The sequence below is a fragment of the Dendrobates tinctorius genome, unplaced genomic scaffold (genome assembly GCF_039654945.1).
Source record: "Dendrobates tinctorius isolate UK_male_01 unplaced genomic scaffold, ASM3965494v1 ptg000257l, whole genome shotgun sequence".
In the NCBI taxonomy this organism is placed as follows: Eukaryota; Metazoa; Chordata; class Amphibia; order Anura; family Dendrobatidae; genus Dendrobates; species Dendrobates tinctorius.
Window position 1 is genome coordinate 943676 of NW_027361924.1, and position 13758 is coordinate 957433.

The window sequence follows — 13758 nt, forward strand, 5'->3', positions numbered from 1 at the left end:
GCTGGTGACCACTCTGAAGAAGAAGTGTTGAAGAAGCTGTATAGTGGGTGGAGAACCCCACCGAGCAATTCCTCATATCTCAGATTCTTGAGCTTGAGACCACGCTGAAGTAGAAGAGTTGAAGCAGATGTATGGTGGGTGAAGTACCCCATCAAACAACTCATATTTCAGCTGCCTTAGTAGCTCAATAGTACAAGGACTTGGCCAAACAGCTCCTCATATCTCAGCATCCTGAGCCGGTGACAACTCTGAAGAATACGAGTTGAAGCAGCTGTATAGTGGGTGGAGGACCCCACCAAACAATTCATCATATCTCAGCTACTTCAGCTGGTGACCACTCTGAAGAAGAAGAGTTGAAGCAGCTGTATTGTGGGTGGAGGGCCCCACAAAATGATTCCTCATATCACCTTTCTTAATTGCTTAACAATGCAAGGACCTTGCCAAACAGCTCCTCATATCTCAGCTTCTTGAGCCAGTCACTGCCCTGTTTCTTTCTTACAAGACACATAAATATACAATGATGGCAGTATTCTTCATGGATGGACCAACCAAAAAATTCCCCATATGTCAGCATCCTAGACCTCTGTGTATGTGCAAGGGGGTATTGGACATTTCCCCTATCCATAGTGTATGTGATACGTTTTTGATTGAGGGGGATCCTACTGCTGGGACCCCCACCGATCACAAGAATGATGCTTTTTTTAAACGGGAATTCAGGACCCACATTCTTGTGATCAGTGGGGGACCCAGTGATCCAAAACTTATCACCTATGTGCACATGTCCCAGAAGTATCAGCTATCTCTATGCTCCTATTATGCTGTGTGATCCTTAAAGTGACAACGCCTAGCAGAGTACCCTCAAGTATACATCAGAAAGACTTGCTGACACCTCTAGTTCTCCAACAGCTGCAGTTTGCCTTCTTACTACAGGACGGGTATTATATTTCCATCCACATATACATCTGCTGCAGCTGCTCTCTAACAATGGGCGCGCACCATGCATGATCCCTGAGAATCTATCTCGGTTTGACAGAGGGGGCCGGTGTGTTTACAGCAACATAAAGGGCGCAAATGACATGAAATCAATTGTAGTCCCGAGCTGCACACATGAAGAAGAGTCCTGATAACAGTACTGAGCTATATTAAGGTCACCGGTGAAAGGCCGATGATGGAGCGGAGAAGAATCGTTGCCAAGAGAGGGAAAAAGAGCAGTGAGGATGTCCCAGATGTGTTAGGTCCTCACCGGAGAATGTGGGTATTTATAATATCATTATATGGTGTTATGTGATCCACATTAACTTCTCACTGGAAGCGTTGAGTGGCCTCCACTGATGGCTGCCCCAATCCCTGTTGTCTAGTGACTTAATGTCCATGATCCCTGATAGGTAGTGGTTTAGAGCCCCAGTCCCTGCTGTCAGTAGCTTGCGGTCCCTACTGTCCATCATCCCAGGTGTCTAGCGGTTTGGTGTTATTTTGCATAGTGATTTATACTACAATCCTTGTGGTCAAGTCGATTTGTGTTGTGAAAAATGAGGTAGTTAATGACCCTGTACAGTGCCAAATGTTGGTTATCTAGTGACTTGGAACCTTATTATCCAGTGTCTAGTGATTGCCCAATCCCTGGTGTCTAGTGGTTTGATATCCTTGACTATGATGTCTAGTAGTTTAGTTTCCTGATCCATGGAGTCTAGTAGCTTCATGTCCTAGTCCCTGGTGGCTATTGGTTTGGTGTCCTAATCCCTGGTACCCAGTGGTTAGGTGTCCTAGTTACTAGTGTCTACTATTTGAGGGATTGTGTTACTGGTGTTTAGTAGATTAGTATTCCTTATCCCTGGTGTCCAGTGGTTAGAGGTCTTAGTTACTGGTGTCTACTATTTGAGGGTAGTATTCCTTATCACTGGTGTCTAGTGTTTAGGGGTCATAGTCACTGGTGTCTAGTAGTTTGATATCCTAGTCCTTGGTGTCTCTAGAAGTTTGATGTCCTAGTCACTGGTATGTAGCAGTTTGGTATCCTGATCCCTGGAGTCTAGTAGCTTCATGTCCTAGTCGTTCGTGTCTATTGGTTTGGTGTTCTAATTCCTGGTGCCCAGTGGTTTGATATCCTAGTCTCTTTGTGTTTCTAGTAGTGTGGGGTCTTAGTCACTAGTGTTTAGTAGTTTAGAGACTTAGTCACTGGTATCTAGTAGTTTGGTGTCCTGATTCCTGGATTCTAGGTTCTTCATGTCCTAATCTTTGGTGCCTATTGGATTTGTGTTCTAATTCCTGGTGCCCAGTGGTTTGATATCCTAGTCTGTTTGTGTTTCTAGTAGTTTGGGGGTCTTAGTCACTAGTGTTTAGTAGTTTAGGGACTTAGTCACTGGTATCTAGTAGTTTGGTGTCCTGATCCCTGGATTCTAGGTTCTTCATGTCCTAATCTTTGGTGCCTATTGGTTTTGTGTTCTAATTCCTGGTGCCCAGTGGTTTGATATCCTAGTCTGTTTGTGTTTCTAGTAGTGTGGGGTCTTAGTCACTAGTGTTTAGTAGTTTAGGGACTTAGTCACTGGTATCTAGTAGTTTGGTGTCCTGATCCCTGGATTCTAGGTTCTTCATGTCCTAATCTTTGGTGCCTATTGGATTTGTGTTCTAATTCCTGGTGCCCAGTGGTTTGATATCCTAGTCTGTTTGTGTTTCTAGTAGTTTGGGGGTCTTAGTCACTAGTGTTTAGTAGTTTAGGGACTTAGTCACTGGTATCTAGTAGTTTGGTGTCCTGATCCCTGGATTCTAGGTTCTTCATGTCCTAATCTTTGGTGCCTATTGGATTTGTGTTCTAATTCCTGGTGCCCAGTGGTTTGATATCCTAGTCTGTTTGTGTTTCTAGTAGTGTGGGGTCTTAGTCACTAGTGTTTAGTAGTTTAGGGACTTAGTCACTGGTATCTAGTAGTTTGGTGTCCTGATTCCTGGATTCTAGGTTCTTCATGTCCTAATCTTTGGTGCCTATTGGTTTTGTGTTCTAATTCCTGGTGCCCAGTGGTTTGATATCCTAGTCTGTTTGTGTTTCTAGTAGTTTGGGGGTCTTAGTCACTAGTGTTTAGTAGTTTAGGGACTTAGTCACTGGTATCTAGTAGTTTGGTGTCCTGATCCCTGGATTCTAGGTTCTTCATGTCCTAATCTTTGGTGCCTATTGGTTTTGTGTTCTAATTCCTGGTGCCCAGTGGTTTGATGTCCTAGACTCTGGGGTTTCTAGTGGTCTGGGGGTCTTAGTAACTAGTGTCTAGTAGTTTGGAGTCTTAGTCACTGGTATCTAGTAGTTTGGTGTCCTGATCCCTGGAATCTAGGTTCTCTATATCCTAGTCGTTGGTGTCTATTGGTTTGGTGTCGTAATCCCTGACACCCAGTTGTTATGATTCCTAGTCACTGGTGTCTAATCTTTGAGGGACCTTGTTACTGGTGTTGAGTAGTTCAGTATTCCTTGTGTAAGCCCAGCTTCCAGTGTATTGTGGTATCATAGAGTTCTACGTATACACAGTATGCATTGCGCTCCCTCTAGTGGTGACTGCAGGCAACTGACCTTTATCATGTAAGTTTGTAGATGCAGGCGCTTTAGATTTCAGTATCAGAAAATCAGAGCACCAAACTATGACCAACATTGAATTTTGCACTCAAAAGGACCACCATTGCCGATTTCCCCTTTAGCGTGTTAGGGTCTCTTATGGGTTCCCATTGATTAACCCTGTAAAGTCACTGAGCTCTATGTCTGACAACCCCCTCGATGTGCGCTGTCACAGGCTCACAGGGATTTGTTGTTCTCCCCCAAGTAACGGACTGCACTCTCTTGCTCTCTCTTTTGTCTTCTAGTAAGACATCCGACCGTAATATTCTCACCTCCCGCCGGAGGTTTTTAGTTTTTTTTATTTCAGACTTTCCCAAGTGTCCATATCACTGTGGAAATGGTGAAACAGATCCTATTTATCAGCTGAGCGGCCACATTCAGAGACAGCTCCATTCATATGTAAAGCGTCCGGGCCAAGGTCCCATCCAGCTTGTGAATGAGAGCTCCACTAGTATTCCACCAGGGAAGCCGTCTGTAGCGACACCATTCTATGTAGACTATGCCATGTGAACCGGCCTCCGCGCCGAGAGAATGGGCCCCATTACTATGCCATCAATAGGCCTCAATAGGATCCAGCCCGGAGCGGGGGGATGTATGGCGGAGGGGATTAAGACTTCTCAAGGGTTACACAAACCCTTCACCTACAAAGAAATACAAGAAACAAAACTAATTGCTGCCCTCAATTCAGGACGGTCAAGTATTTCTATTCATTACAGGAGTGAGAAGCCACTTATTGTATTGTCCGGGGGTAAATGCCCACTTCATTAGCCGGGCACAAAGGCTGCAGCGCTCACAGCCCGCTACTGATGGATGGAAGAAGGAGACCGGGGAAGGAGGCAGCTGCTATTCTAAGAAATATGGTATCACTGCAGCCATCACATCTAGGAGGGATGGAGAATCTGCAGTAATAATGGAAATAATTGTAATATATAGGATATAATACACACCTCAGCCGCTGCAGAACCTCATAATACACACCTCAGCCGCTGCAGAACCTCATAATACACACCTCAGGTGTGGCATAATCTCATAATACACACTTCAGCTGCTGCAGAACCTCATAATACACACCTCAGCAGCTGCAGAACCTCATAATACACACCTCAGATGCTGCAGAACCTCATAATACACACCTCAGGTGTGGCATAATCTCATAATACACACTTCAGCTGCTGCAGAACCTCATAATACACACCTCAGCTGCTGCAGAACCTCATAATACACACCTCAGGTGTGGCATAATCTCATAATACACACTTCAGCTGCTGCAGAACCTCATAATACACACCTCAGGTGTGGCATAATCTCATAATACACAATTCAGCTGCTGCAGAACCTCATAATACACACCTCAGCAGCTGCAGAACCTCATAATACACACCTCAGGTGTGGCATAATCTCATAATACACACTTCAGCTGCTGCAGAACCTCATAATACACACCTCAGCTGCTGCAGAACCTCATAATACACACTTCAGGTGTGGCATAATCTCATAATACACACTTCAGCTGCTGCAGAACCTCATAATACACACCTCAGCAGCTGCAGAACCTCATAATACACACCTCAGGTGTGGCATAATCTCATAATACACACTTCAGCTGCTGCAGAACCTCATAATACACACCTCAGCTGCTGCAGAACCTCATAATACACACATCAGCTGCTGCAGAACCTCATAATACACACCTCAGCTGCTGCAGAACCTCATAATACACACATCAGCTGCTGCAGAACCTCATAATACACACATCAGCTGCTGCAGAACCTCATAAGACACACCTGAGGTGTGGCATAATCTCATAATACACACTTCAGCTGCTGCACAATCTCATAATAAACACCTCAGCTGCTGCAGAACCTCATAATACACACATAAGCTGCAGAACATCATAACACATCTCAGCTGCTGCAGATCCTCATAATACACAGCTCAGCTCCTGCAGAACCTCATAACACACACATTGCTGTAAAACAACTTCTTAAAGACTAAAAGGGCCTTTTCTGTCTATTATTGATCAACAGATTGGTTAAATGTCGTGGTGTTCTGTAGCAGTGAGGTGTATTACGATGTTCTGCAGCAGCTATGTCTATTACGAGGCTCTGCAGCAGCAGAGGTGTATTATGAGGTTCTGCAGCAGCTGAGGTGTGTATTACGATGTTCTGATAGCAGCTGAGATGTTTATTATGAGGTTCACCAGCAGCTGAAGTGTGTATCATGATGTTCTACAGCAGCTGAGGTGTGTATTATGATATTCTGCAGCAGCTGAGGTGTGTATTATGATGTTCTGCAGCAGCTGAGGTGTGTATTATGATGTTCTGCAGCAGCTGAGGTGTGTATTATGATGTTCTCCAGCAGCTGAGGTGTGTATTATGATGTTCTGCAGCAGCAGAGGTGTGTATGATGATGTTCTGCAGCAGCTGAGGTGTGTATTATGATGCTCTCCAGCAGCTGAGGTGTGTATTATGATGTTCTGCAGCAGCTGAGGTATGTATGATGAGGTTCTGCAGCAGCTGAGGTGTGTATGATGAGGTTCTGCAGCAGCTGAGGTGTGTATTATAAGGTTCTCCAGCAGCTGAGGTGTGTATTATAAAGTTCTGCAGCAGCTGAGGTGTGTATTATAAAGTTCTGCAGCAGCTGAGCTGTGTATGATGATGTTCTGCATCAGCTGAGGTGTGTATTATGATGTTCTGCAGCAGCTGAGGTGTGTACGATGAGGTTCTGCAGCAGCTGAGGTGTGTATGATGAGGTTCTGCAGCAGCTGAGGTGTGTATTATGATGTTCTGCAGCAGCTGAGGTGTGTATGATGAGGTTCTGCACCAGCTGAGGTGTGTATGATGAGGTTCTGCACCAGCTGAGGTGTGTATTATGATGTTCTCCAGCAGCTGAAGTCTGTATTATGAAGTTCTGCAGCAGCTGAGGTGTGTATTATGATGCTCTCCAGCAGCTGAGGTGTGTATTATGATGTTCTGCAGCAGCTGAGGTGTGTATGATGAGGTTCTGCAGCAGCTGAGGTGTGTATGATGAGGTTCTGCAGCAGCTGAGGTGTGTATTATAAGGTTCTCCAGCAGCTGAGGTGCACAGTACTGTATAATACATGCTGAAGCTGCTGAATAACCTCTTTTTTTAAATAAGAGAATGGACACTGTATATCAGCCAATCAGGAGTTGACACAGCACAAGGAACCTCCTATAACCATAATTTGGTGATTTGTGGGGGAGATAAGCAGTGCCAGGTATCACCGCTGGTCTTTCTCATTCCTTTAGCTTGTGACATTAGATTGTGGAGTTTATATTAGTATTATATTAAAGTACACTTCCATCTTTTTTATTTATACCACTACTACCAGCACTACTACTCCCCACCTCCTATACACGACATAGCGGCAGAGCTCTGGTAGGGGAGGGCATTACTTCGTTCGAAGCTGCCAATTACAGTCGCACTTTGCTGCAGGGTCATACAGCCATGTCCACCTCAGAACCCATTACTTTCCTCTGAATTTCTGGACATTTGACTCTGTCAAACTTTTATATAGACATCAGAAGTGGCGGTGCACCTTCGGGACGCACACAACGGCGGCCTCCAGCCCTCCAGGAAACCACTCAGGCTCTGCTGTGGTGGAGGATGCGGGCAGATTACAGAGTAGAAGTCGCTCTCTTCACCTCATCAGAAATGGAGAGGGTTTCATCTGTTTTACTCACTTTTCTGCAAATATGGTGGTTTTTTTTTCAATTTTCCACATTCTGGAGTGTGGTTGTAATAAGTGGACTGCAGGCACCTGTTCACAGAAATAATACCACTAGTGAAACCCACATAGATTACTAATGATTTTATGCCCTCCCTCCATCCACAATGCCCTCCACTAATGACAACCCAAAGATGCCCCCGTAGTGCCCCTGACATACAGTATGATGCCTCCACAGTGCCCCTCACACAGTATAATGCTACCCATATACTTATGAAGCCCCCATACTGCCCTGACACACAATAATGTCCCCTCATTGCTGCACAAAAACATTATGATGTCCACATGTGATGCACCACACACAAAGTATGATGACTCCAGTGTCCCCACACAGTGTGATGCCCCTAGACAGTGATTCACCCCACAAAGTATCATGCCCCTATAGTTGCCATTACACACTATGATGCCCATGGAATACCCCCACGCACAGTATGGCACCCAATTTTGATACCTCCATAGTATCCCCCACACAGAATAATGTCCCAACAGTACATCTACTCACACAGTATGATACCCAAAGTGCCTCCCACTCACAATACAATCCTACACATGATGTTCCACAGATTCCCCACACTGTATGATGCATCCACAGTCCCCCCCACACTGTATGTTGCCCTTACAGCTCACCCCATACTGTATGACACATCAACAGTCCACCCACAAAGTTTGAAGTCCTCACAGAACCCCACATAGTATGATGCTCCCATAGTCTCCCCACAGAGTATGATTCCACCCACAGTACATTCCTCCCACACAGTACATTCTCTCACACACAGTATGATTCCTCCAGTACATTCCCTCACACACAGTATGATTCCCCCCAGTCCATTCCCTCACACACAGTATAATTCCCCCCACAGTCCATTCCCTCACACATAGTATGATTCCCCCAGTCCATTCCCTCACACACAGTATGATTCCCCCCACAGCCCATTCCCTCACACATAGTATGATTCCCCCCACAGTCCATTCCCTCACACAGAGTATGATTCCCCCCACAGTCCATTCCATCACACATAGTATGATTCCCCCCAGTCCATTCCCTCACACACAGTATGATTCCCGCCACAGTCCATTCCCTCACACAGAGTATGATTTCCCCCACAGTCCATTCCCTCACACATAGTATGATTCCCCCCACAGTCCATTCCCTCACACAGAGTATGATTCCCCCCACAGTCCATTCCCTCACACATAGTATGATTCCCCCCAGTCCATTCCCTCACACACAGTATGATTCCCGCCACAGTCCATTCCCTCACACAGAGTATGATTTCCCCCACAGTCCATTCCCTCACACATAGTATGATTCCCCCACAGTCCATTCCCTCACACAGAGTATGATTCCCCCCACAGTCCATTCCCTCACACATAGTATGATTCCCCCCAGTCCATTCCCTCACACACAGTATGATTCCCGCCACAGTCCATTCCCTCACACAGAGTATGATTTCCCCCACAGTCCATTCCCTCACACACAGTATAATGCCCACCACAGTATATTCCCTCACACACAGTATGATACACCACACAGTCCATTCCCTCACACAGTATGATGCCCACCACAATACATTCCCTCACACACAGTATGATACTGCAGTACTCGCAGGTACGGGGGATGCAGTGACGAGGCGTGAGACGGTTTGAGCTTTAAGGTGTAACTTTTATATCTATAGATGCCTTTGGGGCTGTCTTGAGCAACCGAACAAGCTAACAATAACTGCCCACGCATGGGATCAATACAAGAAACACACGTTAATGCGAACACGACTAACCCGGCGAAGGCCGGTTACTATAGGGTCGCGGTATGGCCGACTACGGGTCCTTTGTTATAAAAGTGTCACCTATCCTCTCTGACATCCGGCAGGGTCCTGAACGATGATGCTTCAGCGTTGCAGCCGCTGGGCCCAGCCGACGAGGATCTGACGAAGACTTCGGCCGTTCCTGTGCTCAGGCGAGGTGGGGGCACAACAGGCCCCAGAAGAGTTCCGCAAGGTGGCACCCCCCGGCGGAGGCGGTGCAGTGCTGCTTGGGGGCTGGAGAATGGAGGCCGCAGCCCCGAATGGTGCTGCAGGGACCGCGGCTGGCAGCGGACAGGCCGCAGCCGTGAACTGGAGTGAGGCGGCGTCGGCCGCAGGTGGCAGCAGGTAGGCCGCAGCTGTGAACTGGAGCGGGGCGTCGTCTGCTGCGGGAGGGAGCTGACGGGCTGCACCCGCTGGGTGGAGTCGGGCGGCGGCTGCCACGGGCGGTAGCGGACAGGCCGCACCCACGGGGCGGAGTCGGGCGGCGTCTGCCACGGGAGGGAGCAGATGGACCGCACCCGCGGGGTGGAGTCGGGTGGCGGCTGCCGCTGGCGGGAGCGGACAGGCCACACCCACGGGGTGGAGTCGGGCAGTGGCAGCCACTAGGAGCGCGGCTGAACGGTCGGCGTCTCCTTCCTGGACGGCTAGGTGCCGTCTCCCTTCTGCCTGTGGTGAGTCTCCCTGCAGTCTCTCTGGTCGCTGCTCTCCCCGCTCTGCTCTGGCTTTTGCTCTGGCTCTCTGGCGCTTCCTGGCTTCCTTCCTCCACCTCTCCTGTTCTGCTGACTCACCCCTCCTGGCGACCTCAGACCTTTTTATACTGGCTCCTCCCCCAACCTCTCTGGAACTCTTTATGTCCCGTCCTCTAATTCTGTCCCCCGGAAACAGTTTCCCTAGGAACCTTGGTGACAGCCCCCTTGGTTCCGGCCCGGGCACACAGCGGGGACGGCTCCTCCTACACTCCCCCATCGTGTTGGTAGCCAGTCCTCGGGCTGGTTTTCTGCAGCGAAAGTTTCTTTTGCCATACGAACTGGTCCTGTTCGAAGCGTTCGGGGGGGCTTTCCAGCTGTCGTTCGCTCGGAGCGCCGTGGTCCGACTGCGGTGGAGTCTTCTGGGGTGGCAGAAAGTGGCGGATTAACCAGGCCTGGTGGGTCGACTGGGTCCGCCGGAGTATCATCTCCTGAAGTGTCCGTTTGTACAGTCTGGGGTTCTTCTTCGTCGTCTTCATCCCAGACAGCTGGTGGGGGTTCCAGGACCTGAGGAGGGGCCTCAGGTCGTGTAGGGTCTGCGGACGTACAGGGTTGTAACATATTGCGATGTACAGTATGAGTGGGGCGGTCCTTGTCTTTTTCTGATTGTATCTCGTACACTGGCCCATCGGGGCTTACCCTGCGCAATACCCGATAGGGATCCTCTTCCCAGCGGGGTTCTAACTTGTGCTGAGGGTGCTGATCACGCACGAGTACTCGATCTCCGGTTCGGAAGTCAATGAGTTGAGGCAGCGCCCCTCCGGGGTGTTCCAGGTCCTGAAGTTTGGTGTGTACAATTTGGTGCGAGGTTTGCAACCGATGCCGATGGTTCCGGACCCACGAGGAGACCCCTGTCCATGGTTGTTTCTCTTCCGGATTCAACTCTACCTCCATAATTCCTTTGCCTTCCCAGCCGAATAGCAGCGAGTAGGGAGTGTACCCGGTGACTCGGTGCACCCGGTTGTTATAAACCCATACCAGTTCAGGGATGTATTCGGGCCATCGGGCCTTACGGTCACTCTCCAGGGTGCGCAACATTTGAATCAATGTCCGATTAAATCGCTTGCAGGCCCCATTCCCTTGTGGGTGATATGGAGTGGTACGGGATTTGTCGATGCCATACAGTCAATGTAGTTCTCCCATGACTTTTCCCAGAAAGCACGCGCCTTGATCTGAATGGATCCGTTGGGGGAAGCCGTAAACTTGGATAAAATTCTTGCAAATCGCATAGGCGGCTGATTCTGTGGTTTGATCTCGGGTAGGGGTCACCACGGAGAACTTGGTGAAATGGTCCACCATGACAAGACAGTGTTCATACCCTTGGTATGCCGGGCCAATGGTCACGTAGTCCACCATTGAGTTCGAGGGGCGCTGCTGTAACAATTGTCTGGACTGGAGCCCGCTGCGCAGGTGGTTTAGCTAGTTCACATAGGCGACAGGCACGGCAAACTTCTTCCACGGCGGTCTGCAAGCGAGGGTGGTAGGCCTTTTGCTGCAGCCACTGAAATGTCTTTGGCGCCCCAAAATGTGCCCCCTTCTCATGGGCTTTGCGGGCAAGCCCGCTGAGTTGGGCTCCCGGTACCACGACCTGCCAAGTGATTGCTGATGTTGTCCGTGATACTGTTTTCTGGTACAATAGTCCTTCTTTGATCACCAATTTTTCCCAATTTAATGTCGTAACATTAATAAGGTATCCTGGGTTAAAGTTTGCCGCTGAGTGTCATTAGGTAGTTGGCCCGTGGCCACCCACTGACGCAGGGGCCCAATTTCTTCATCTTCCTGCTGCTGCTGGATCCATTTATCCCGGGACTGTTCTAGCATGCCCCCAGTGGGCCCTATGTGAGATTGTTCTTGGGTGAGGGCGGTGAGTTCGGCGAGGGCCAGAGCGAACGGCGTCTCTTCTCCTTCTAGTTCGTCGTCCCAACTTCGCCCTGGAGTTGTACGTCGGATCCTGGAGAGTGCGTCAGCATGTACATTCTCCGCTTTTCTTTTGTAAATGATCTTGTATTTGAATTTGGCCATCTGGGCCACCCATCGTAGCTCCAGGGCCCCTAGTTTGGCATTTTCGAGGTGGGCCAGCGGGTTGTTGTCGGTCCGTACTACCACCTCGGAGCCTGCCAGGTACTCTGCGAACCGCTCTGTCATGGCCCACACTACCGCGAGGACCTCAAGCTTAAAGGAGCTGTAATTGTCAGGGTTACGTTCGGAGTCATGGAGTGATCGGCTGCCATAAGCGATCACTTTCTCCCGGCCGTCTTGGACTTGCGACAATACAGCTCCTAGCCCGTGGAGACTCCCGTCGGTGTGCAGTATGAACGGCTGCGAGAAATCCGCATAAGCTAACACCGGGGCATCTGAGAGTGCGGCCTTAAGATCTTGGATGGCCTCTTCCTGCGGTTCTCGCCACTGAATCTTCCATCCATTCACTCCGGCAAGGGCCCTCTTTAGCAGGTCTTGCAGGGCTCGGGCTCGACGCGCAAAATTCTTTACGAAACAACGGTAATATCCGGCCAACCCCAGGAAGGCTCGTACATCTTTTACCGTCTCAGAAGTAGGCCACCCCTGGATCGTGGCGACCTTTTCCCGGGACGGTCTTACGCCTTCTGCAGAGACGGTATGCCCCAGATATTCGATCTGCGTCCGGAATAGGTGGCATTTCTGGGGTTTTACCTTCAATCCGTACTTCTGTAGCCGGCCGAGCACCTGCCCCAACCGCTGCAGGTGGTCCTCAAACGTAGCGGCATAGATGATGATGTCATCCAGGTATATCAGCGTGGTATCTCGAAGTTGAGATCTCCCAGACGCCGCTCCATCAGCCGTTGAAAAGTCCTGGGGGTGCTGGCCAGCCCAAACGGCATACGGTTGAATTCGAACAGGCCCATAGGAAGAATGAATGCAGTCTTGGCTTGGTCTTCTTCCGACATTGGCTCCTGCCAGTACCCGCTGGCCAGATCTAAGGTCGAGAAATATTTCGCTTTTCCCAAGGCGGATAGGGATTCTTCAATGCGGGGCAGCGGGTACGAGTCTTTGATGGTACAAGCGTTCAACTTCCAATAATCCACACAGAACTGCAAACTGCCATCTTTCTTGCGGACCAACACGATGGGGACTGCCCAAGGGCTCTGGCTTTCTCGAATAACTCCTTTTCGCAGCATTTGGCCCAATAGAGTCTTTACCTCTTGATAGAACTGTGGGGGAATCTGCCGATATCGTTCTCTAATAGGAGCCGTTCCTGCAGTGGGAATACCGTGCGTGATGGCTGTGGTACATCCGAAATCGTCCTCATGTTTGGCGAATACCTCCTGATATTGGCCCAGAAGTGTTTTCACCTGGAGTATCTGGGCCGGGGTGAGGCCAGAGAGTTCTGCTCGCATTTCTTCCAGGATAATTTGGCCCTTTTCTCCAGCCGTGGACCCAGGGGTCTGAAGGGATCGGATGGATACTGCCCATGGGTTCCCTGTCTGCACTTTTAGCTGGAACGCCGGAGCCGGGAGCACCTCCTCCAGGGGTCTCACTAGTTTTGCCATTTCGGCCCGTGGTTTCAGAACGATGTCTTGGTCTTCTAGGTTAGCGCACCGCACCAGGACGGTCCCTTTCCGCACGGTGACCAGGGTGCGGGCCACCAGGACTCCGGGGGGCAGGCGCTCCGAGAGGCTTGGCTCTACCTGCATCTCCACTCCTTCCAGGGACACAGGGGCCCGGATTGGTAAGGCCACCACCATCTGTCTTGGCGGCAGAACGAGTGGAGGGGCTGCCAGAGCAATCACCTTCCCCAGCGCCTCGCCCTCCCGACAGTCCTGTCGGACTCGCGCTCCCCGCACCAACTGTTGGAAGACCTGCCCCTGGAGCCTGCGGGAGCCCCACTGGCTCAGA